This window comes from Leopardus geoffroyi, chromosome C3 (genome assembly GCF_018350155.1).
Source record: "Leopardus geoffroyi isolate Oge1 chromosome C3, O.geoffroyi_Oge1_pat1.0, whole genome shotgun sequence".
Lineage (NCBI taxonomy): Eukaryota > Metazoa > Chordata > Mammalia > Carnivora > Felidae > Leopardus > Leopardus geoffroyi.
Genome location: NC_059338.1, coordinates 144194573 through 144216563, shown reverse-complemented (window position 1 = coordinate 144216563; position 21991 = coordinate 144194573). Strand labels below are relative to the sequence as shown.

Here is a 21991-nt window from a genome sequence, read left to right as displayed (position 1 = left end):
AATTTAGCTAAACTATGGGTTATATACTTTCAATTAAAATGAGTTCACCTGATATTCCTTTTTTTTTATTATCTCAGCATTTCATCTGGGAGAGGCTTGGACTACCATTTTAGATGTTTTGATTCCCCTTTGTCCTCAGAGATTGAAATACCATGAGAATGCATGGGCTCTGTGATTTCCCTTGGCTTTCTAGCGTCTTCACTGTTGCTCTCTTGTCTGCTTTTGCACAGGAGGGTATGGGGGGTAGATTGGAAGACTTACTAGGAAAGGTGATTTGCTGCTGCATTTTTGGTTCTTCCAGATTCCGGTCTGTCTGTCCTACCGGTTCGCACTGTCCTGTAACACTGGTCTCTGTCTGTGTTCCTGCCAGGTCAGGTCCGTCCGTGGACTACTTCCTCCCCCCTCTTCAGACTAGCCAGGCTCAGCCTATGCAGACATGCACCCTAGGCTGGCTTTCAGCTTGCCTGTGAAGGGCTTGTTTCTTATTGAATATGGGTCATCGAGGCTTCTGTGCATTTATTACCCTTTGCTGGACGCCCAGAAAAGTATATTTTTATTTGGTCCGGGTGAAATTTCTCGTTACCATGAGATCAAAGGCCTTTCTACGTGCTCTGTATCGTAATTGGAAATGGAAGTCTCATTGTACATTTATTTTAAAGCAAATACCCAAAACTTTGAAATCCAACAGTGAGCTCCCTGGGTTCCGGTGGGGTTCGACCGGTGGAAAACACTGGCAGATGATTGGTGTAAGGTGATGTGGCGGGATTCTCACACAGAGAGAGTCGTGACGCTGAGGCTTTTTATCCAGGGGGCAACTTTTATTCATGCCGGCACCGCTCAGTTGGGTTTGTGCCCCAAGATCTGGGCACCGCACATCACGTGGCGTAGTTTTTTTATACATTTTCTATTTCTTTGTCTCCCGTATGTGGTAACACACGTAAACATGCAGCCTGATTAAGCAGGCTCAGTTTACAAGGTCATGAGGGATGTTGTCACATAGGCGCGTAGCCAGGTTACCTTGGAAGTTTTCTCTCCCTTTTTTCTCCCTCCTTAGGGAGGGGACCCTACCACAGTGAAAGTGCTGAGTGACATTCTTCCACTTTTTCCTTTCTCCCAAGACGAAAATCTGGGACCTACGCAATTCTAATGAGCCAACCCTAGTTACCGATAGCCGACAATAAAACACGATAGTCCGCAAGAGAATAAAAATAAAATCAAACATTGTTCCCTGGCACTTGCTGTGAGACAGACTTCTTTTCAGTCATGAAACTGCCCGATCAAATGCAAGTCGGGAAGCAGGAAAAGTTAAAGATGCATACATAAAGTGAACCCAGAGCTGTCTTAGTCTGTTTGGGCTGATGTAACAATCTACCAGAGACTGCGTAGCTTAAATAATAATCATTTGTTTCTAACAGCTCTGGAGGCAGGGAAGTCCAAGATCAAAGTGTGGGCAGATTCCGTGCGTCAGGAAGGCCGGTTTCTTGGCCCGTAGACAACTGTCTTGTCTTGTGTCCTCACAGGGCAGAAGGGGTCTCTTGTGTCTCTTTTGTAAGGGCACTAATCCCATTCAGGAGGGCTCCACCCTCATGACCAATGACCCCCGCAGTGGTACTGCTTCCTAATACTATCGCAGTGGGTTCATTGCAATAACATTACTACCACTGAGGGTCCAACCATAAAGGATTATTTACTCTATTTCGGGTTTCAAGCCAGTGGTCGTAAATGTATTATCCTTTAACTCGGGACAACTCTGAGTAGAACGGAGATTTAAGTCAGGAATTGTTTGACTACAGAACATGCACCTTTAACCACTAAGCTATAAATACTCCCTTGTTTAACCACTTTTTAACCCTTGTTTAAATTATGTGGTGTATTATACCACATAATACACCCCCTCATTTTTGGGGGGGTGTTATATTTGTCTTATCTGTTACTTTTTGATCAGTCGGTAGTATTTTTATCCAATACCTAGTTTTTTTTTTGCAAACATTGATTTGAGATGGATATAAAAGAATTCAAAGACTATGTTTTTGAAACATATAATTCATTTGGCGAAGGCTTACATAAAATAGCCACATAGCCAGAAACTACTACAAAAGATCATATAATAACTGCTATATTTGATGGAGCAAGCTGTATTTTTTATCGTGCAATTTAGTATTACCGTTAAGATCGCAAAATTGCCTTAAATGTGATGGAGCCATTAATTTGATGTTTACCAGTGGTGTCGCTCTTTCCTGGCCATTTATTTTGACACGAATTTTCCCAAAGCCCTAAAGCTGGGGCACAGCAGACATCAAAAACGAAACGTTCAGTCCTGGGTGTAACTGTACCCTGACTTTTTTTTTTTAATTTTTTTTTTCAACGTTTCTTTATTTTGGGGACAGAGAGAGACAGAGCATGAACGGGGGAGGGGCAGAGAGAGAGGGAGACACCAAATCGGAAACAGGCTCCAGGCTCTGAGCCATCAGCCCAGAGCCCGACGCGGGGCTCGAACCCATGGACCGCGAGATCGTGACCTGAGCTGAAGTCGGACGCTCAACCGACTGCGCCACCCAGGCGCCCCTACCCTGAGTTATTTTACAGACACACCAGGTGGCCTGGCTCACACTCCCCACCCTCTCGATTGCCGGAAGCAGCCTTGAGAAGGGAGCCTTGAGCAGCACTGAATGCTGGTCTTCCTGGAGCCCACTAGTGCAGTCAGACTCTTGCTGTAATAAACACAGGGACTTATATTGGGACCGTCCATCCGCAAGGGCCTCACTGGAGAGACTCGTCTGGCTCTGCACTTACATCCTAAGGGCAAAGACTTTCCTGGGTTACGCGTAGACGCAGGCTAAGGCATGGATGAACCTGGAAGACTTAGGCTACGTAAAATGAGCCAGTCACAAAAGGACAAATGCCAGTGAATCCCACTTACATGAGGTCCCTAGAGAATTCGTGGAGACAGAAAGAATGGTGGATGCTAAGTATTGGATGAGGGAACAGGACACAGAATTCACTCACTCATTCATTAATTTGTATTTAATGGGTACAGAATGCCAGTTTTTCAAAGTGAAAAGAGTTCTCAAGATGGGTGGTGGTGATGATTGGACAAGAATAGGAATGTGTACTTAACGACACTGAACTGTATGTTTAAAAATGATTAAGATGGGGGGGCACCTGGGTGGCTCAGTCAGGTAAGCGTCCGACTCTTGGTTCGGCTCAGGTCACGATCTCACGGTTCATGGGTTCAAGCCCCACGTTGGGCTTTGCGCTGACAGCGTGCAGCCTGCTTGGGATTCTCCCTCTCTCCCTGTCTCTGCGCCTCCCCCACTCGTGCTCCCTCTCTCAAAATAACTAAACGTTTTAAAAAATGGTTAGTTTTATGTTATGTGTATTATACCACTATTTAAGAAATGTAACGATATAAAACATGATGGAAAGTATGCATTTCGATGCTGAGAAGAAAAAGAAGTGCCCAGTAGATTGTGTTACATTTTATTGACATTATGCCTAATTTTTATAGGATAGCGGAAAATGCCAGTGTTGATGTTGGCATTGTTCTATACTTGCTTATTAATGAGACAAATAGCTTTTTTAGAGAAAGCTAAAAGTAGAGATTCTTTGGCCTGAAATCATTGCCACCCACTCTGGAAAGTACTTGAAAGGGACTCTGGTGATACTTCTCACCTAGACAAAGGGCCCCAGACCTTGGCATTGTTAAACAGAGATTTGTCTCTTGAGGACCAAATAAAAAACAACAGTGTGGGAAAGCCGCTGTGCCTGCATGTTTGATGAACATAACTAGTGTGTGTGTGTGTGTGTGTGTGTGTGTGTGTGTGTCTTACAAACAGTTTAATTGATACTTAGAGTCCCTGCAGTCCACATTGAATATATTATGGAGACTAATTGTTTTCAATATATTATTTATTTTGAGAGAGAGGAGAGAGAGCACATGAGCCAGGGAGGGGCAGAGAGACAGGGAGAGAAAGAATCCCAAGCAGGCCCCATGCTGTCAGTGCAGAGCCCAAAGGGGGTCTCGAGCCCACGAACCATGAGATCATGACCTGTGCTGAAATCAAGAGTCAGATGCTTACCGGACTGAGCCACCCAGGCACCCCAGGGCACCCCTTCTTTGAAGGAAAAAAAAGGTGAGGGGAGACTCGAATCTGATCAACACCTTTTTTGGGATTGGGAGATGCCTTGTAGGATGGGAAATCGCCAGTTTATAATCATAGAAGAGAAAAGAATTTTGTTGACATAATGTTGTGGCCTGGTGAGGTTTTTTAAGTACTATTACATAATTTTTATAATTTTGAGGGAGGTAGTGATTAATTTAATAGGTACTGAGTCAAAAAGTGTAGCTTATAAAAGTAGAATTATCATATGCCCCAGATATTCTGCTTCTGGGTATACGCCCGAAAGAATGGAAATCAGGGTCTCAGAGATATTTGTGCACCCACGTTCACAGCAGTATCATTTATGATAACTGTAATGCACAAGCAACTCAAGTATCTGTCAGTGGATGAATGAATAAGCAACCTCTGGTATATCCCTAGAAAGCCATACTATTCAGCCTTGGAAAGGAAGGAAATTCTGACATGGGCTACAATAGGGGTGACCCTTGAAGACCTCACACTAAGTGAAGTAGGCCAATCGCAAAAGGACAGATACTGCCTGATTCCACTTATGTAAAATACTCAGAGCGGTGGAGATCATAGGGACAGAAAATAGTTGCCAGGGACGGGGCGGGTGGGGTGGGGGTGGGACTTGTTGTTTGATGGGTCCAGAGTTTCCGTTCTACAAGATAAAAAGAGTCCTGTGGATGGATGGCGGTGATGATTGCACAACGTTAAGAATGTGTTTAAGAGCACTGAACTGTACACGTAAAAACCGTGTAAGATGGTAAATTTTGTGTTGGGTATTTTACCGCCACAGAAAATTAAACAATAATAACAATTTAAAGATCGGTCTGCAGAGACGATCGATGCTTTTTGGCGTAGGTTATATAGTAAGTTCTTCATTCCCATGTGTCTTCTTGAAAGAAGTCTTTTCCATAAGGTAGGTTAATAAGGGGTTTTGCACGGAAAAATTTGAGTAACTTACAAAATATATGTTTTCTACAACCGTTTCTGCTGGACAAAGAGGTACAGTGACTTTGGAAGGATGAATCTGACAAAAAAAGAATCTCTTCGTGTATTTTGGATTTAGGAAATCTCTGGTGGGGTACAAGTTCGAAAATTTTCAAGGAAGGAAGCTCCTGTATTCTTTCTTCCCAAAGTAGCATGTTAGTCCTACAGAATGTATCAAAACTACCCTTGTTTATATTCATGTCCATGCCCGTAAATAACTTGTCCCACCCACACCTGCTGGCACACACAGCTACTTACATACACTGTCGGTTTTGTGATTTTGTTAATCTTTTCTAAATGAGATCTTTCAGGTACTGACAATCACCAAAACCCTGGAAAATGGCATTAGTAATTGGATCATAGCCAATCAGTTACGTCCTCGATTTTTTAAACATGGATTTGTATAATAAGCTCTGTGTCGGGTGTTACAAAATGAACTTTGGAAATGTGCAGCGTTCTTTCTAAAAAAATGTGTTGTTTGGAACCAGGTGCATTTATTCTTAGGATACATTTGTGACACGGATATTGTAGTAAGTACTTGAGGGGTTTTCCATGATGACATTTTTCAGAAATTTCTGTCTTGACTCTAACCTTTCTTTTCCCAAACGTGTTTTGCTAGTAAGTGTTACTGTTTATAGAGAATCAGTGAGCAAAAGTGATGGGATACATTTGAGTGAATTTCATGAAACTTTTAAGTGTGCTTTTTCTTTTTTTGTCAAGCCTAGAGAAATATAGGTATCTGTTTAAACTTAGTGCAGTTAAATTAATTATTGGAATACATCAAAAGCCTCTTTTTCAGGTGCTTAGGTGGCTCAGTCGGTTGAGCATCTGACTTCACCTCAGGTCATGATCTCATGGTTCGTGAGTTCAAGACCCACATTGGGCTCTCTGCTGTCTTCCCAGAGCCTGCTTCAGATCCTCTGTTCCCCTCTCTCTCTGCCTCTTTCCCCCCCTCAAAAATAAATAAACATTTTTTAAAAGCCTCTTTTTAAACTGTCTTCACAGCATGTGAGGAGTATTATGTCAGGTGATTATGGTCTTGTTGGTTTGAACCTCCAGAAGATTCTTTAGTGGTATAATCCTGTCTTTTTGGAAAGAAAAGGTAATTTTCTAGGCTTAGAAATCAGTGATTCATAATCCAGTGACTCCTATGTGCCTGGCATTTTTACACATCTTGTTGAGACATCTTATTGCGAAGTAGGCAGTGTTTCCATTCGTTAAGGGAAAAGCAGGCAGGACGAGGCGGCTGAGACATCGGCATTTAGTGAGTGTTTGCCATGTACTGGTTCCTTCATTACCTCCTTTATGATACACTGGCACATCGTCCTCACAATGGCCCTTCGAGGTAAGGGCTATAATTATCTTCGTTTTATAGACTACGAAACCTGGGCTGTAAGAGGTCAAGTTAGTTACTCAAAGTCACTTAGTTAGTGAAGGCGTGGAAGCAAGAGTTGAGCCCAGCTGACTTTGCAACAGCCGAGCGCGTCCATTGGGTAATCATTTTGGTTCTAATATTCTATCCCAACCAGGGCTGCTTGGATTCTTTAGAAAAATGCCCACGTGTCTTCTGTAGCTCCAGGATGATAGCATTTGTCTGGGCTTCCTCTGTGTCTCCTGCATAAGCCAAGTTGATACACTGCTCATGGGTATAAGGGCAGACGGGACATACAGAACTGGGTTACCTTGGAATCCCTGACTCGTCGAAAATACCTATAAAGTGTCACAACCTGGGCGAAATCCTAGGGATTAGGATAACCAGGCAGGGGGTTTAAGGTTTAGCAGGGAGATGCAGCCATAACTAATCTTTGTATACGGGGTGAGCGTTTTCCTGGAGACCAGTAAGCTGCCGTGGGCATGGAGCGGGGGGGACGTGGTAAAGCATGGAATTCTTCTGGCAAGAGGGCTGGGGCGGACTCTGTGAAGGCCGTGTGGGCCGAAGGCTCCAGACACACGTCAGGAGGTGTGGGGTATTTCAGACTGCGAGTGGCACGTACACAGTGAAGGCAAGAAAAAGTGTGGCCCTGTGATCATGTTCCGCAGTGATTCAGAACTGCTGGACACAGCATATGAGGGAGAGTGACAGAGAGGTGAAATTGATAGGGGGCCCTGTCTGCCAGCCTGCGGGGTGTTGGGCCCGGATCCTGGAGTGATCAGTGACGGAGAGCCCCTGAAAGAGCGCAAGCATTGTGGGCACGGGGGTGGGTGGGGGCACACGGTCCTAAAAGGATACGAGAAAGATTGATTTTGCCGCCGCACGGAAGCTTGACAATCTGGGCGTTGAGAGACGGGCTGTGGGATGACAGGTAGCGTGTTACCATGAAGTCTTAGAAAGAGAATGTGGCTGAATTCTCGGCTCAGTAAACTTGTGCTGCCAAGTCTCCCTACCTCAGGAGGCAGCGTCTTCAAATTTGACATTGTTCAGGCGTGGGCGGGGGTGGGGTGGGGAAAATGGGTGATGGGCACGGAGGCACTTGTCGGGATGCGCGCTCGGTGTTGGATGTAAGGGATGAATCACTGGGTTCCGCTCCTGAAGCCAGGGCCACGAGGTATGTTAACTGACTTGAATTTAAATAAATACATAAAATAAAGAAAACAAACGACGTTGCGATTGCTCAGTGATGCTATGTTGATATCACGAGCTACCTTTGCTCCTCTAACTCCTGCCATTCAGAATAGTGTCTCCTCCTTCCAACGATAATCCGCCTTCCACCCCCCACTCCCCCAGTTGATTGAAATGTATTTCTTGGGCCTTTTCCTATCTGCCCATGTTTCAGTGTGTCAAGGTCCGACAGTATCCAACACCCCGATCAGCCTGGGTTGTATAGGAGGTACGGGGTAATTCCAGGCTCATACATCATCTTGGGGACTTAGCGGTGGGCGGATGGCAACATGCAGAAGGTTCGGGCGCCTAAGCTGGACTTCCGAATGAGACTTGTAATGCGTATGTCCAGAGCGTAATAGAGCATTACCCTTCCACCTGTATGGTTGATGCAGTTAGAGCAGAGTAGTACTTCTGTGTATTTGTTTCTCTTTTAAAATTTTTTTTTAACATTTATTTATTTATTTCTGAGAGAGAGACGCACACAGCACAGCGGGGGAGGGGCAGAGAGAGAGAGGGAGACACAGAATCGGAAACGGGCTCCAGGCTCCGAGCCGTCAGCCCAGAGCCCGACGCGGGGCTTGAACCCACGAACCGTGACATCATGACCTGAGCGGAAGCCGGACGCTCAACCGACTGAGCCACCCAGGTGCCCCTACTTGTGTGTATTTGTTTTCAATGTGATACTTTTGTTAGTTCAGCCTGTAATTTTACCAGTATTTTATGTATATGTAACACTTGAGTGATAAACTCAAGCTCATAGGTCTTTTTCAGATTAATTACTTTATCACTCCTAACTGCAGAGTGTGTTACTTATATTTTTTCGTTGATAAATTTAGGAGGGGCAAGGGCTCTTTCTTACTTAATCTTGGTGTCTTTTTTCCATCTAGTTACCAACACGTGGCAGCCCCTCGGGGAATATTTGCTAAATGAATGCAATTTTCCCTTATATCTGACACTAACGCTATAAAATTATCCCATCTTTATACATGTAGAATCACTGTTATGTAATATTGTAGCCATTTTTAACCTCTGAATCAGCTATAATTTTGATAAGCCTACCTTACATCCTTATTTACATCATAGATAAGCTTGTCCAGTAGACCAGCTCAGAGCCTTGTGGATGCTTAAAAAGTGTTTCCCAATTAACCTATCAAAGAGTTTTAAATCATAATTTTGGAGTTGATTTACAATCTGACCCATATTTCTTCACATTTCCATACTTGTTGGGTTTTTTTAGTCTCTGCATTTATTGATAATTCTTTGATCTCCTATGTATTACCCCACATGGATCATCAGTAGTTTTAGGAAGATTATCCACTTACAATGAGGGGGAGTTTATTTTAGACTAAATTTTATTAGCCCATTTTTTTGGAAATCTGTTATAAGGCTACAACCTATCGGAAGTTGTAGAAAAATGGAAGAGTTTAGTTTCCCTATCAGCAATTTGACTATTGGTTTTTTTTCTTTTTCTTTTTTGGTGGTCTCTAGGTACTTACCCATCGATTGCTATAATCTTTATTAAGTATTGGAAGATGTTGGGGCGCCTGGGTGGCTCAGTCAGTTGAGTGTCTGGCTCTTGATTTCGAAAGCCTCAGGTCATGATCTCACACTTCGTGAGTTCGAGCCCCACATCAGGCTCACACTGACAGTGCAGAGCCTGCTTGGGATTCTCTCTGTTTTCCTCTCTCTCTCTCTCAAAATAAATAAATAAACTTAAAAAAATAAAGTATTGGAAAATGTTGAGTACATTTTTAGGTTTTATTAATGAGATTGTTGATTTTCAAGTTAAATGATGGTGGCACTGAGTTTTGTTTGTTCTTAATCAGGTTTGTTTAGTTATACTGTGTATGCAATTAAGTCCACTGATTTTAAGGGTATATAATTCAGTGAATTTTCACAAATATGCCCGATCGAGGCACCTGGGTGGGTGGCTCACTTGGCTGAGCGTCCAGCTCAGGTCGTGATCTCTTGGTTCATGAGTTCAAGCCCCACATCAGGTTCACTGTTCTCTGCGCAGAGCCCGCTTCAGATCCTCTGTCCCTCTCTGTTTCCCCGTCCCCCACTTGCACTTGCTCAAAAATAAATAAAACATTAAAAAATTAAAAAAAAAAACCAACAAATGTGCACGATCATGTAGCAGTACTCCTACCATGACATAGATCATTTCCTTCCCCCCGCCCCCAGCATGTTCTATCATCCCTCTCTGCATTCACCCCTTCTCCCCGCACCCTGGCCCCTGGCAATAATTGATCTGCTTTCCTTGCTAGAGTTTTGCCTTCCAAAAAAGTCTATGTAAATGGATTTATGCATATAGTCTCTTGTGTTTGGCTTCTTAGTATAACGTTTTTGAGACTGACTTACGTTATCGTATGCATCAGTAATTCTTTTCTTTTTATGACTGAGTTGTGTTCCTTTGTGTGCTACGCCATAATTTGTTTCCTTCTTTATCAGTTGGTGGACATTTGCCTTCTTTCAAGTTTGGGGCTATTATGAATAAGGCTACTCTCCGCATTCTTGTGTAAGTCTTCAGCATTTGGGTCTTTAAATTTCTCTTGGGCAGATGCCTCAGAGTGGAATTGCTGGGTCATCTGGTGTGTGTTTCACTTTATAGAAAACTGCCCAATTATTTTTCAAAGTGCCTGCAACATGTTGAATTTTCTGCCAGCAGGTGTATAAGGATCCCAGTTGCTCCGTTTCCTTGCAAACACTTGGTATTTTTGCTGTTTTAAAAGTTGGTCATTCTCGTGAGTTTCTAGTGGTATCTCATTAAGGTTTTGCTCTGCATTTTCCTGCTGACTATATTGAAGCTTTCTTCTTGTGCTCACTTGGCATTTGTTTATTTTCTTCGTTGAAGGTGTTTAAATCTTGGGGCGCCTGGGTGGCTCAGTCGGTTGGGTGGCCGACTTTGGCTCAGGTCATGATCTCACAGTCCGTGAGTTCGAGCCCCGCGTCGGGCTCTGTGCTGACGGCTCGGAGCCTGGAGCCTGTTTTGGATTCTGCGTCTCCCTCTCTCTGACCCTCCCCCGTTCATGCTCTGTCTCTCTCTGTCTCAAAAATAAATAAACGTTAAAAATAAATAAATAAATCTTGTCTTCCCCCCCGCCCCCACCCAGTGGGGTCTTTTGTCTGGCATTGGGTTTTAATACCATTAACGAGTTATTCTGAAGAGATACAAGGAAGGTATTTTGTTGCTGACTTATTTTCAAGAAGGGAATTCCTTTCAGTGGGTATTTTGTTTCCTGCACCATTTTTTAAATTTATTTTTATTTTTATTTTTATTTTTTTAAATTAATTAATTAATTAATTTATTTATTTATTTATTGCTGCTGTTGTGGGCATGACCAGAGGGATTCATCTGTTATCTGTTGGTTTCTTTTCATGTATCTCACCCTGCTTCCTGACATCCGTAGTTGACCCTTGAACAATGCAGGGGTTATTAGGGTGCTGAACCCCCACCATGCAGTCAAAAATCCACATCCAGTTTTTAACTCCCTCCAAAAGTTAACTGCTAACAGCCTAGTATTTATTTTTATTTTCTTTAAGTTTATTTCTTTATTTTGGGAGAGAGAGAGAGAGACACAGAGAGGCAGCAGGGGAGGGGTAGAGAGAGGGAGAGAGAGAATCCCAAGCACCCTCTGCTCTGTCAGCACAGAAGCCAAGTAGTGCGTGGGGCCCGATCTCTTCAACCACGAGATCGCGACCTGAGCCGCCATCGAGAGTCAGGCGCTTAACCGACTGAGCCCCCCCTTAACTGCTAACAGCCTCCTATGGACCAGAAGCCTGACTGGTAACACAAAAATGAGCACGTATTTTCTAGGTCATATGTTTTACAGAGAAAACAGAATGTTATTAAAATCCTAAGGAAGAGAAAATGCATTTACAGTACTGTACCCCATTTATCGGGAAAAGCTTGCGTATAAGTGGACCCTCACCGTTCAAGCCCATGTTGGTCAAGGGTCAGCTGTACTCCTTACTAAACCTGTCAACTCGTTCTCTGAGAAAAACCACGTGGTTTTATTAGCTCCCCCCTCTAAACACACATACCTACGTATACACTGATCGTGTGCAAACCTTCCCTCACCTAGACGCCTCTATGAAAGCCCGCTGAATTATTCCCCTCATCAGCCAACAGTAGGCAAGGACAGCCTCTCATGCTTTTTGGTTCCCTTGTACCTGGCACTCGGCGCGGAGTAAATAACTGAGGAGGCGACAGATGACTGCTGATGGTAATAAGTTGCCGGTCTAGGTAAATTAAGTGCTCTTGAGTGATTCCAGAGTTTTGGAGAATAAGAGTTCTGTCTGAACTGATGGATCTAAAAGTAAATTATCTTAACTCTTACTTTAAAAACTGCTTATATAAGCTTTTACTGTAGGATACCTACATTTTGCTTGCTAGCTCTCTATAAAATCTTCTTGAAAATGTGTTGTAGCAAAGCTATGATGATGATTTGACTGTGAATAAGAGAGGGAAATTCTATTTTTAGAGTAGACGTATCTAGGTTAGAAAACCTAAGAGTATCCCAAATTTTATTTGGGACTTCTCCTGGGCATTTGTGGCTTAATCTAGCTTTATCAGTGGAGCAAAGGGCAGAGTATGTTTTTTATCATTTTGAGTAGCATTTCATATTAATGTAAAGTTAAGTTGACGTTTCAAGTGGTGTTCATGCTGTGTAGAGTCATAGGTGTGTAGAAAATAGATGAAAATGTGAGCTCTGAAGAATTTATTTATAGGAATTAAAGATCAGTGAGAATCTAATAGAGCCCTGGATTGGCACCTATGAAATCTGAGATATAGGACCAGGTGAGCTGTGTGACTTTGGAGAGGTCACTTGACCACTCTGGGCTTTCATTTCCTCGGATGTGAAATGAGCGGATTCGAGCAGATGGCCATACAATGGTCTTAGCTTTAAAATACATGCTGTGAGGGGCTCCTCGGTGGCTCAGTCGGTTAAGCGTCCGACTTCAGCCAGGTCACGATCTCGCGGTCCGTGAGTTCGAGCCCCGCGTCGGGCTCTGGGCTGATGGCTCGGAGCCTGGAGCCTGCTTCCGATTCTGTGTCTCCCTCTCTCTCTGCCCCTCCCCCGTTCATGCTCTGTCTCTCTCTGTCCCAAAAATAAATAAACGTTGAATAAATAAATAAATAAAAATAAATAAATAAAATAAAATACATGCTGTGAATTATTTTTTATGAGGATGATTTCGATGTCACATGGCAACTTTGAAGACAAATCCAATCCTGAAATTCATTTACGGTGTTATTCTCCATCCCGATCCGAGGTGTGAATTTTGACATCTCTCAATCATTAGAGTAAGGTTGACCTCTTTGTTGTTTTCTCTCTTCAAAAGTGTGAGAAAGAGAAAGCAAAAGTAATGATAAAGGTGAAAAGGAATTTATGATACAATTTAGGGCAAAACAAAAAAATTGTGGTTGGAAAATAGTAAAATGTAAAACTTTTTACTTTGTTATTATGAGTCACCATCAATCCCAAATACCTCTGGGCCCTATTTAATAAAAATTTCCCTAATGCTTTGTCAAAGGTGTATGATTTTATTCATTTGAATTCTGGAATCATATACTTCAGCAGGCAAATAAAGTCTTTTTTTTTTTTTATCTTTTAAACATTTATTCATTTTTGAGAGACAGAGACAAAGTGTGAGTGGGAGAGGGGTAGAGATAGAGAGAGGGAAACACAGAATCCGAAGCAGGCTCCAGGCTCCAAGCTGTCAGCCGAGAGCCTGACGTGGGGCCCGAACTCACGGACCGTGAGATCATGACCTGAGCTGTAGTCGAATGCTCAACCGACTGAGCCACCCAGGCACCACCAAATAAAGTCTTAAGTTGCAGTTAGTAAACAATTAAACAGAAATGTAGAACTTGGAGTTCATATTTCTCTTCTGATCTGGTACTAATTTTTACTTTAGGTTCTTGTTGAACCTTGTTAGATACAGGCACAGGGAAAGTAGATTGTTTTGAAAGTTTTAACTGTGAGTGTGGGAAGTGTCAGTCTGAGTTGTTATTTAAATAGACATTTTCAGGCTTGCTTTCTATTTTTTTTTTAAAGCTATGCAAAATCTAGGTCAAGATCTGCAGCCTTGCTAATAAACTTCTGGCTTATCGTTCATTACGCATCACTCCAGAAAGGAGATAATGATGGTTGGGAAAGTTGGCATTGACCTTAATGAAGTGGTTAAAATTTTTACTATTGCTTACTCCTATATCCATGCAAAATATACAGTAGATCTCAATAAAAAAGATAACTCGTTACGGTCAGTGCATTTTCCTTCCCTGTCTGTAGCTCCCACTTTCACGTAAACAAAGATCTAGTTATTTGGATTGATGATACACAAGGAGAACAGGTACAAGAGGAGAAGACGTTTACATTTCCCACCGCGGTATTTTCTTTTGAGTTGCCGGATGTTTAGATAACAAGCACTTTCATGGTCGATGCAAGTATATCCAAGTATAATAAGAGCATTTATGTGTCAGACAGATATACGGATTGGACTCTCCGTCTCTTTCCCCCTTTGTGAACCGGAATCACGTTGTTTCTGGGCCTGAGGGCATGCCTGGTCAATGTTAATTGTTTCCTTCCTAAAAATGAAACATTGTGCGCTCACGGTTTGGGACGTCCTTGCCTCCAAGGTCTGTCCTGGCTCCAAGAGAAAGAAGCCCGGGGACAACGAGGCATGTGTGTGTGTGTGAGCTCATGCTTAACTGCATTCGGAGAATGGGACAAGCAGTGTGGCCCGTTTCGTAATATCTTATTCCCTTCCAAACGTTAACCAAGTTCCTCCAGCGTAGCTGTTTCCTTCCCCAGTGATACAGTTGTTGGTGAAGAAGCTCCCTCGTTTCCTGCGTGGTTTTGGGAACTAGGACTGACAAGGCCTGTGGGGGCCTTGAGTTTGGAGTGCCATAAAGCCACCTGGGTGGGGGCTCCCGGCAGATGGCAGTACACAGGCTCCTTGTTGGGTTTGTTTTCCAATGAACGCCCAAACGCAAGCACCCCCCACCCCCCATGCTTGAAATTTGCTAGAGCAACTGCATTTGAAAGAGGCTTTGGGCTCCATTTTCCCTGGGGATGTTAGAAAATACACTGCACTGTCTCTGTTATTCAGTGAAAATCGGTCTTTTTTTTTTTTTTTTTTTAATGATACTTGAAAAGTTAATCACTTATATCCTCCAGAATAATTTTTGTGTGTCTTTTTCCTTTAGAAATCCCCAGTTGGGCATCCGGAGCGCCTACCCTGTTCTTTCTGCATCTTGAATCGAGCGTTAACAGGACACTCTAAGGTCTGAAGGGGAAATAAAAGGTAATTAAAACTTTTCTTACTAAATTGATGTGTAACCCTGATGATCGTAAAGTAAATACAACCTTTTATTTGTTGAGCAGAATTTAGGTGTTTTCTTCCACCACTTGCCCTCCCCCCCACCGCCCCCACCTTTCCATTCTGATTTACTTTCCCTTCCTCTCTTCTGTTCCCTCCTTTCTCTGTTCCTGTCTCTTTTCTCCCTTTCCCCTCCTTCCTCCTTCCCCCCTCCTCCTTCTCACCCCGCCCCCCCCCTTCTTTACATGCATTCATCCAGCAGATGTTTGTGACGTCTGTCCCGTGGTGCAGCTCACTGTCCTGAGCCCGCACATGCCATCCTGTCTTTCTTGCCCTGGGGGAGTGGAGGGATTGCCAGAAAGCCCCTCTTGGGACCTGCTGCCCACCTGAGCACCATGTCTGCTGGTCTCTGCTCCTGCCCCTGGCTGTCACTGTCCTCATTGTCCCTGAAACCCATGGGCTCTCCCCGACCTTTTTGAAGCTGCCTGGGCGTTTACCTGCAGGGGCTTTTCCGTGAATTCTGTGGCTATTTTAACTCCCCAGTTTGGGCTGTCAGGATCGCAGTCGCTCACGGGGTAAGTAAAGAAAGGCGCAGTGGTGTGCTGGCCCCTGACTGGTGAATTTGTAAGTGTTCTCGCTCGGTGTGAGATTTGGCATCTTTTTCCGAGCCACTAACATGATACGGAGATTGCACAACAATGAAATGTTACAGGTCTGCAACACAGGATGTGACCGTCTGCCCTCATGCCACTCCCTGGCGATAATACTGCCTAAATGGGGGTGCGGACATGTTAATTCCTTTCCTCTCCACACATGGACTCGTGTGGCTAATAAAGACATTCAGTCAGTAATAAGTGCCCTGAACCAGTTGGCAAAAATATCAGGGGTAAAGGTGGTTTCATATTTTCTGTGGAGTATCGCACCTTTATTTATTTCGCGTTCCTGGTAACTGCCAAGTTGAACGGGCAATTTCTGTCGGGGGGGGGGGGCAGGGGGTGGCTGCTGGGGCTCCCACATGCCTGGTTCATGTTCATGTTTTGTAGTACACTGTAATCAAGCTACTACTTAGGCCACATGGTATTAAGAATGCGTCAGTCACTGCAGTATTCCCTAGGGAACCTGGGCCTTGGACGCTCGGTGGGAATGGGGAGCTTCTCCCTGAACTGAAAACCTTTTCAAGCATGATTCTTGGGACGTCTCCTCTCTTCACAGTGCCTCTGTCTGTCCTCAGGTTGACAGTTGTGAAGTTAGTCAGTCCCCCCTGGAACCCCTTCCCCACTATATCCAAAAATAATTTGCCATGATTCCAAAAGCCCTTATTCCGTCACTTCCCCAGTTGTTGGTTTTCCTACACTGTTAGCTGGTGAGGCAGGTCCCTGACTTGTTAAGCTCAGTAACTGAGAGCCTAGTGTGGCTGGGCACGTAGCCGTTGGTGACCATTGAAGGGACATAGGGCATCTGTGCAGGGCTCTTTATTCTGGGATGCCTTGTGCTCTGGGCAGTTAGAAGCCCTGGCCTTTGGGTCACATGTGCCACCTATGAGGCCAGATTTCAGTTTCCTCCTTGTGAGTTTCTTCAGGGCTGGGGGGCCCAGCCAGATTTATGAGTTGGCTTGTGGATTAAGGTGTTCGGCTGTGGCCGCACCACCCCTGCCCTTTCTTATAGCCCTTATCATAGGTGGCATGGAGGGCAGGCATGGGAGAGCCAGATTCTTCGGGGTTGGTAAATAAGGTCGTGGCTTCGGCGTTCAGCACATCTGGGTCAGCATCTGTGCTCTGCCACATGGTGGATGTGATGTTGGGAGAGCTCTTGGCTTGGTGCCCCAGTTTCTTCATCTGTCAAGTCAGGATGATAGTAGTGCTGTATCATAGGATTATCGTGAGCCTTCAGTGAGTTATTATTGAGTTGCAACGTAGACGGGCTCATGGGGAATGCTTAGTAGCTATTTGTTGCCATCACCTTCTGCAGAGTGGAGATAGTGATGTTTCCCTCTCCTGGTTACTCTACCCATTAAATGAGGTGGTCATATACAGGCGGCCTTTGAACAACACGGTTTGAACCGTGTGAGTCCACCTCTATGCGGATTTTTTCAGTAGATCTACGTACCGTGTCGCAAATGTGTAATCTCTTCCGCATGCTTTTCTTAATATGTTCTTTCCTCTAGCTTCCTTTATTGTAAGAATACAGTCGATAATACATATAACATCCAAAATATAGTCGATCGATATTCTTATGTCACCGGTAAGGCCTCCAGTCTCCGGTGGGCCACCAGTAGGTAAGTTTGGGGGGAGACAGAAGCTATATGTGGATTTTTGACTGCTCAGAGATTGGTGCCCCAACCCCACGTTGTTCAAGCATCAGCGGTAAAATACATCGTGCCAGGCACATAAATGCACTCAACATATGGTCGCCCTCAGTGGTGCTGGTCAAAATGACAATAGCATTGTCACAGCAAGTGTGTGCAGAATGGGACAGAGATTGTGACTCTGAACGCTAGCTGATACGTAACAGTAGCAGGCAAGACAGCTACAAGTTCAGTTTGGCGACCACACGGTATGTATGTATTGACAACTTGACATTGTTTAAAATTTCATTAGCTGGTTAAATCATTGCCTACACTTTGGACACAAAAGTTAACTCAAAAAGGCTTTGTGTATGGTTAACTATTGGAGCGAATAGTTGAGAATTATATACCCCGCTCATCTTTTGATTCTTATTAGTGTCTAAGTTTTTAAATATGAAGGACAGCCTTTTCTTGAATTTTTACAAAATTTTTAAACTACCTTAAGAATAAATGATATTAGCTCTTGAACAATGTTAGAATCCATCAGCCTGTCCACACATGTCTTTGATCATATTTATAGATGTGTCGATATTTTGGTCTTTCTCATTAGACACGGCCTTTCCTTCGTTATTCTTAAGTATACTGAAATATTACCACCCATATTATGTGGTTGTTCCAAAACTTTATAAAAGGGGAAGCAAACTGAACTCTAATAACATTTGATTCTACTAGACCTAAATTAAATGAGGCTTAATTTTAGAAAAATCTTTGACATTCTTTTTCCTATACTTGGAACCAAAGCATATTTGAATCCTTGGTGTATTGGAGAATTTCTTACCACTTTTTTTATATGTTCGCCATGGGTATACCTGAGACAAATGGCATTCCATGGCTTAAGAACATCAGTTAAAGGACAGAGTATATGATTCGAGTGCCCGTGAGTGACCTTAGGATGTGAATGTTGTTGAGCCCTTCTGGCGATAGAGGCCTGTTGTGTTTTCTTCGCACCCGTGCTTGGCAGCGGGCATGCTCGGTGAAGCTGGGAACTGAATTAAAAACACAGCAAAGGCAATTGGAGAACTGAAAATGCCTTTGTTAGGATACTGAGAATATGATGACTTTTCAAATTTGCCTCTCATCTTACCATAATCGAGTTTAAAGTAGAAATCAAGACCCTGTAGCGGGGGTGATACTTTGGGTGTATTTGAAAGCAGCTTTTTGCTCTGTCCTAAGTTTAGGATGCTGATGGGCCCGGGGTCCACCTCCTCCTTCCTTCTGCCTTCCCTTCCTGCTGCCTGTGTCTCTCCCTGCCCCCCCCCTTCCCTGTCTGCCCTCCTGCCCCTCCCCCCACCCACCTCCTGCCTGTTTTTGAGATGGGCCTTAAACAAGCCCCTGTCTGTCCCTGCTCTCGTGTTCCCCGTGCAGTGGCCTGGGTGTCGTCTTCAGAGGTCCTGGTAAGAGTTCAAACCAACAGCAGTGGGCAGCCTCGAGCAGTCACGCCACTACCCCTTTCTGCTGTGACTTGTATTCTGGTGGGCAGCCCCCCTTCATTACTTAAACACCTGAGGGAGCCGTCCGCCTCTCTGTTAGAATCCGTGGTGGTACGTCTGTGCTCTTGAGTTACATCGCCTCTTAGAGTGGTTTTGTCGGCGTCCTTTGCTACATCGTTCCTCAGCTAATTTGGGAAGGAAGCATTCTGCTTCTATTAACATCACTGTTTTCTGGCAGAGAACAGTATTATGGTTGCGTTTCACAGGAAAGACCCAGGCTCAGCCAGAAGTGTTAAGTTCTGTTTGGAATCAGACTTATTCTCTTATCTGCCAGTGTGTGTTCTTCATGATAGAAATCTAGCACTGTGGGGGCGGTTAAGTATCCAACTCTTGATTTTGGCTCAGGTCATGATCTCACAGTTCACGAAACCAAGCTCTGCATTGGGCTCTGCGCGTGGGCTCTGGGCGTGACCATGCGGAGCTTGCTTGGGGTTCTCTCTCTCTCTCTCTCTCCTTCTCTCTCAGCCCCTCCCCTGCATGCACTCTCTCTCTCTCTCAAAATAAATAAACGTTTACAAAAAAAGAAAAAAAAGAAAGAAAGAAAGAGACCCGATACAGTGACTCCTGAACTGGCTTAGTATTCCCAGCAATAGACATTAATCTCTTTTCATTTTGAGTTTTAAAAGTTTTTGTATTTGACTATAAGTTGGCACGCAATCGTTATGATTTTTTTCCGTTGGAGATGTGCACAACTTGACAAATTCGACTTTGTTACGTGTTTGCACATAGGTTATGGTTTGCCCTGAGATTAAACAAGTAAAAAGAGTGCGGCTACTGCTCAAAATTTGTAGCAGTGACCAGTGAAAGTTTCTGGAAACCAGGGAATAGTTTAGTTGCTATTCTGAACGGGATGTTAGTGAGTCCCTCCTATCCATACCCCTGTCCCCTCTACCCTGGGGTCACCTGGGCTTTAAACTCTCACGGAGACTTGTTTGCTTTTGGTATAGATCTGACCTGAGTACCATCGAAGAGCAAACCATTTAAACAGGAGTGTATTTGAGTAGGTTAAATATACAGTTCTTCAAGTCCTAGAAACATTTGAATTTCCCTTTTCCAAGTACTGAGTGTCCTGTTTTTTATTTTATTTTTTTATTGTATTTCTGTAATGTAAACTTAGATTTTCTTCGATTTTTTTCTGGTAAATATCCATCCTTCCTTCCTTCTTTTCTTCCTTCCTCCCTCCCTCCCTCCTTCCCTCACTTCCTTCCCTCACTTCCTTGTGTTTAGATGAAGAAGAAAAACATCTGATAGTATGTTGTCGTTTTTCAGGGTGATTTTATTTATTTATTTTTTTAATTTTTTTTTCAACGTTTATTTATTTTTGGGGGGACAGAGAGAGACAGAGCATGAACAGGGGAGGGGCAGAGAGAGAGGGAGACACAGAATCGGAAACAGGCTCCAGGCTCTGAGCCGTCAGCCCAGAGCCCGACGCGGGGCTCGAACTCACGGACCGCGAGATCGTGACCTGGCTGAAGTCGGACGCTTAACCGACTGCGCCACCCAGGCGCCCCTCAGGGTGATTTTAGAGACAATTAAGTAATGGTAGGCCTTCCATGTATGAGTGGCACTAAGTGCATGTTCATTTTTTTTTTTTCCTATTTGATTTTATAATCCTAGGCTCTGATTAACCTCCAAAGCCTGATACCGACAGTAAATGAATTCTAATTGTTACATATGATTCTTAAAAGAACCAAGTCCTTAGCACTTTTTCCGGTTTTCATACACAAATATGGAATTTGGCTTTCCTTCTTTAAAAGGAAGGTTGTTTATTGTATGGATTTCAGATGTTTCTGATTTAAGTCGCACACTTCAGTCGTACAGACGAAGCTCTGTTTCAACCAGGAATACGGTGTTTGTATAATCTTTGAAGCTTTTCTCGTTGCATCCCTTTACAATGAGTTCCATTCTCGGCTCTGTTTTCAGAGTTGTTTCCTATGTTAATTAGCACTGGAAAGCAGACGTTTCTTTTCTCTTTTTCTCATTGTTGTACAGGTTCGCCTCTCCAGCCTCCACGGTTAGCATTTTATCTCCGAGGCTGCTCTCCTCTCTCTGTCGGCTGGATGGATAGGCGTCACCACAACATGACACAGGCAGGCACTGTCTGGGTTTGAAATGCAGGGTGTAGGGGGCCAAATGAATTCTAGATTGTTCTGACCTAGTAACTCACCCAGTTTTTGTTTCTGCATCTTCAAAAGGTACTACTAGGAGGATAATTGCAAAAGGTTTGAGTTGCAAAAGGTCTTTCTCTCCCAGAGTGATTACTGTTGGCATATAAATCTGTGTTAGCCTCTTTTCACTTACATTCGAAATCTCAGGTATCACTCACTCTAGATCAGGTTGCAACGCTGCCCTCGTGGCTCCCCGTCGGCCCTGGGAACATTCTTGACGGCTGTTCAGCACTGTGTCATATTTGCGCCTGACGTCGTGGCATGTTCAAGATACACGTGTTGCAGATTTCACTCCGACTCCTTGATTTTACAGAGGAGAAAATTGAGACCACGTTTACAGTCGCCTCCGCTTGGGATATCTGTTAAGAATTCAGCAAAGATGTCATTTTCTGTTGCCATTCCTGCACTTCCGTAAATTGAGGTCACAGAGATTGTTTTGATAGAAATTCCCTGAGGGAGGGGTGCCTGGGTGGCTCAGTCGGTTAAGCCTCTGACTCTTGGTTTCACCTCAGGTCATGGCCTCATGGGTTCGTGTGTTCAAGCCCTGCATTGGGCTCTGTGCTGACAGGGCAGAGCCTGCTTGGGATTCACTCTCTCTCTCTCTCTGTCCCTCCCCTCTCTCTCACACACACAAAATAAATAAATAAACTTCATTGGAAAAATTAAAACCAAAAAAGAAACTCCCCGACGGAGCTAAAGAAAGCATATCCCTACCATGTTAATTTATACAACTCCCCCCCCGCCGATCCTTCTAGGTAATTCTTCACAGTGCTGCCCTCCATGCCAGAGACTGGATTGCAGTTATCCTGGCTGGCTGGCAGGTTCAGGGCCTCCTCACTGGCCCTGCTTTGGGGAGGGAAACTCAGCCCTGACTCATCCTCACTCTAAGAATGCTGGGAGGAAGTCCTTGTGAGGGCCTCCTCTGTGTGGGTCACGTTAAAAATGCA

General features: G+C 44.0%; 1 protein-coding gene across 6 annotated transcripts in view; it reads left to right on the top strand.

The window, feature by feature from the left end:
• Positions 1 to 21991, top strand: part of FAM110B (family with sequence similarity 110 member B) — a 146491-nt gene that overhangs the window by 21964 nt on the left and 102536 nt on the right. For 5 of the 6 annotated variants that reach the window (XR_006706686.1, XR_006706688.1, XR_006706687.1 and 2 more), the window contains exon 2: positions 14930 to 15027. The gene's annotated coding sequence lies outside the window, so the exon portion shown is untranslated. Of the gene's footprint in view, positions 1 to 14929; positions 15028 to 15637; positions 15640 to 21991 lie in introns of all 6 variants that reach the window. The other variant, XR_006706689.1, reaches the window with a different exon arrangement.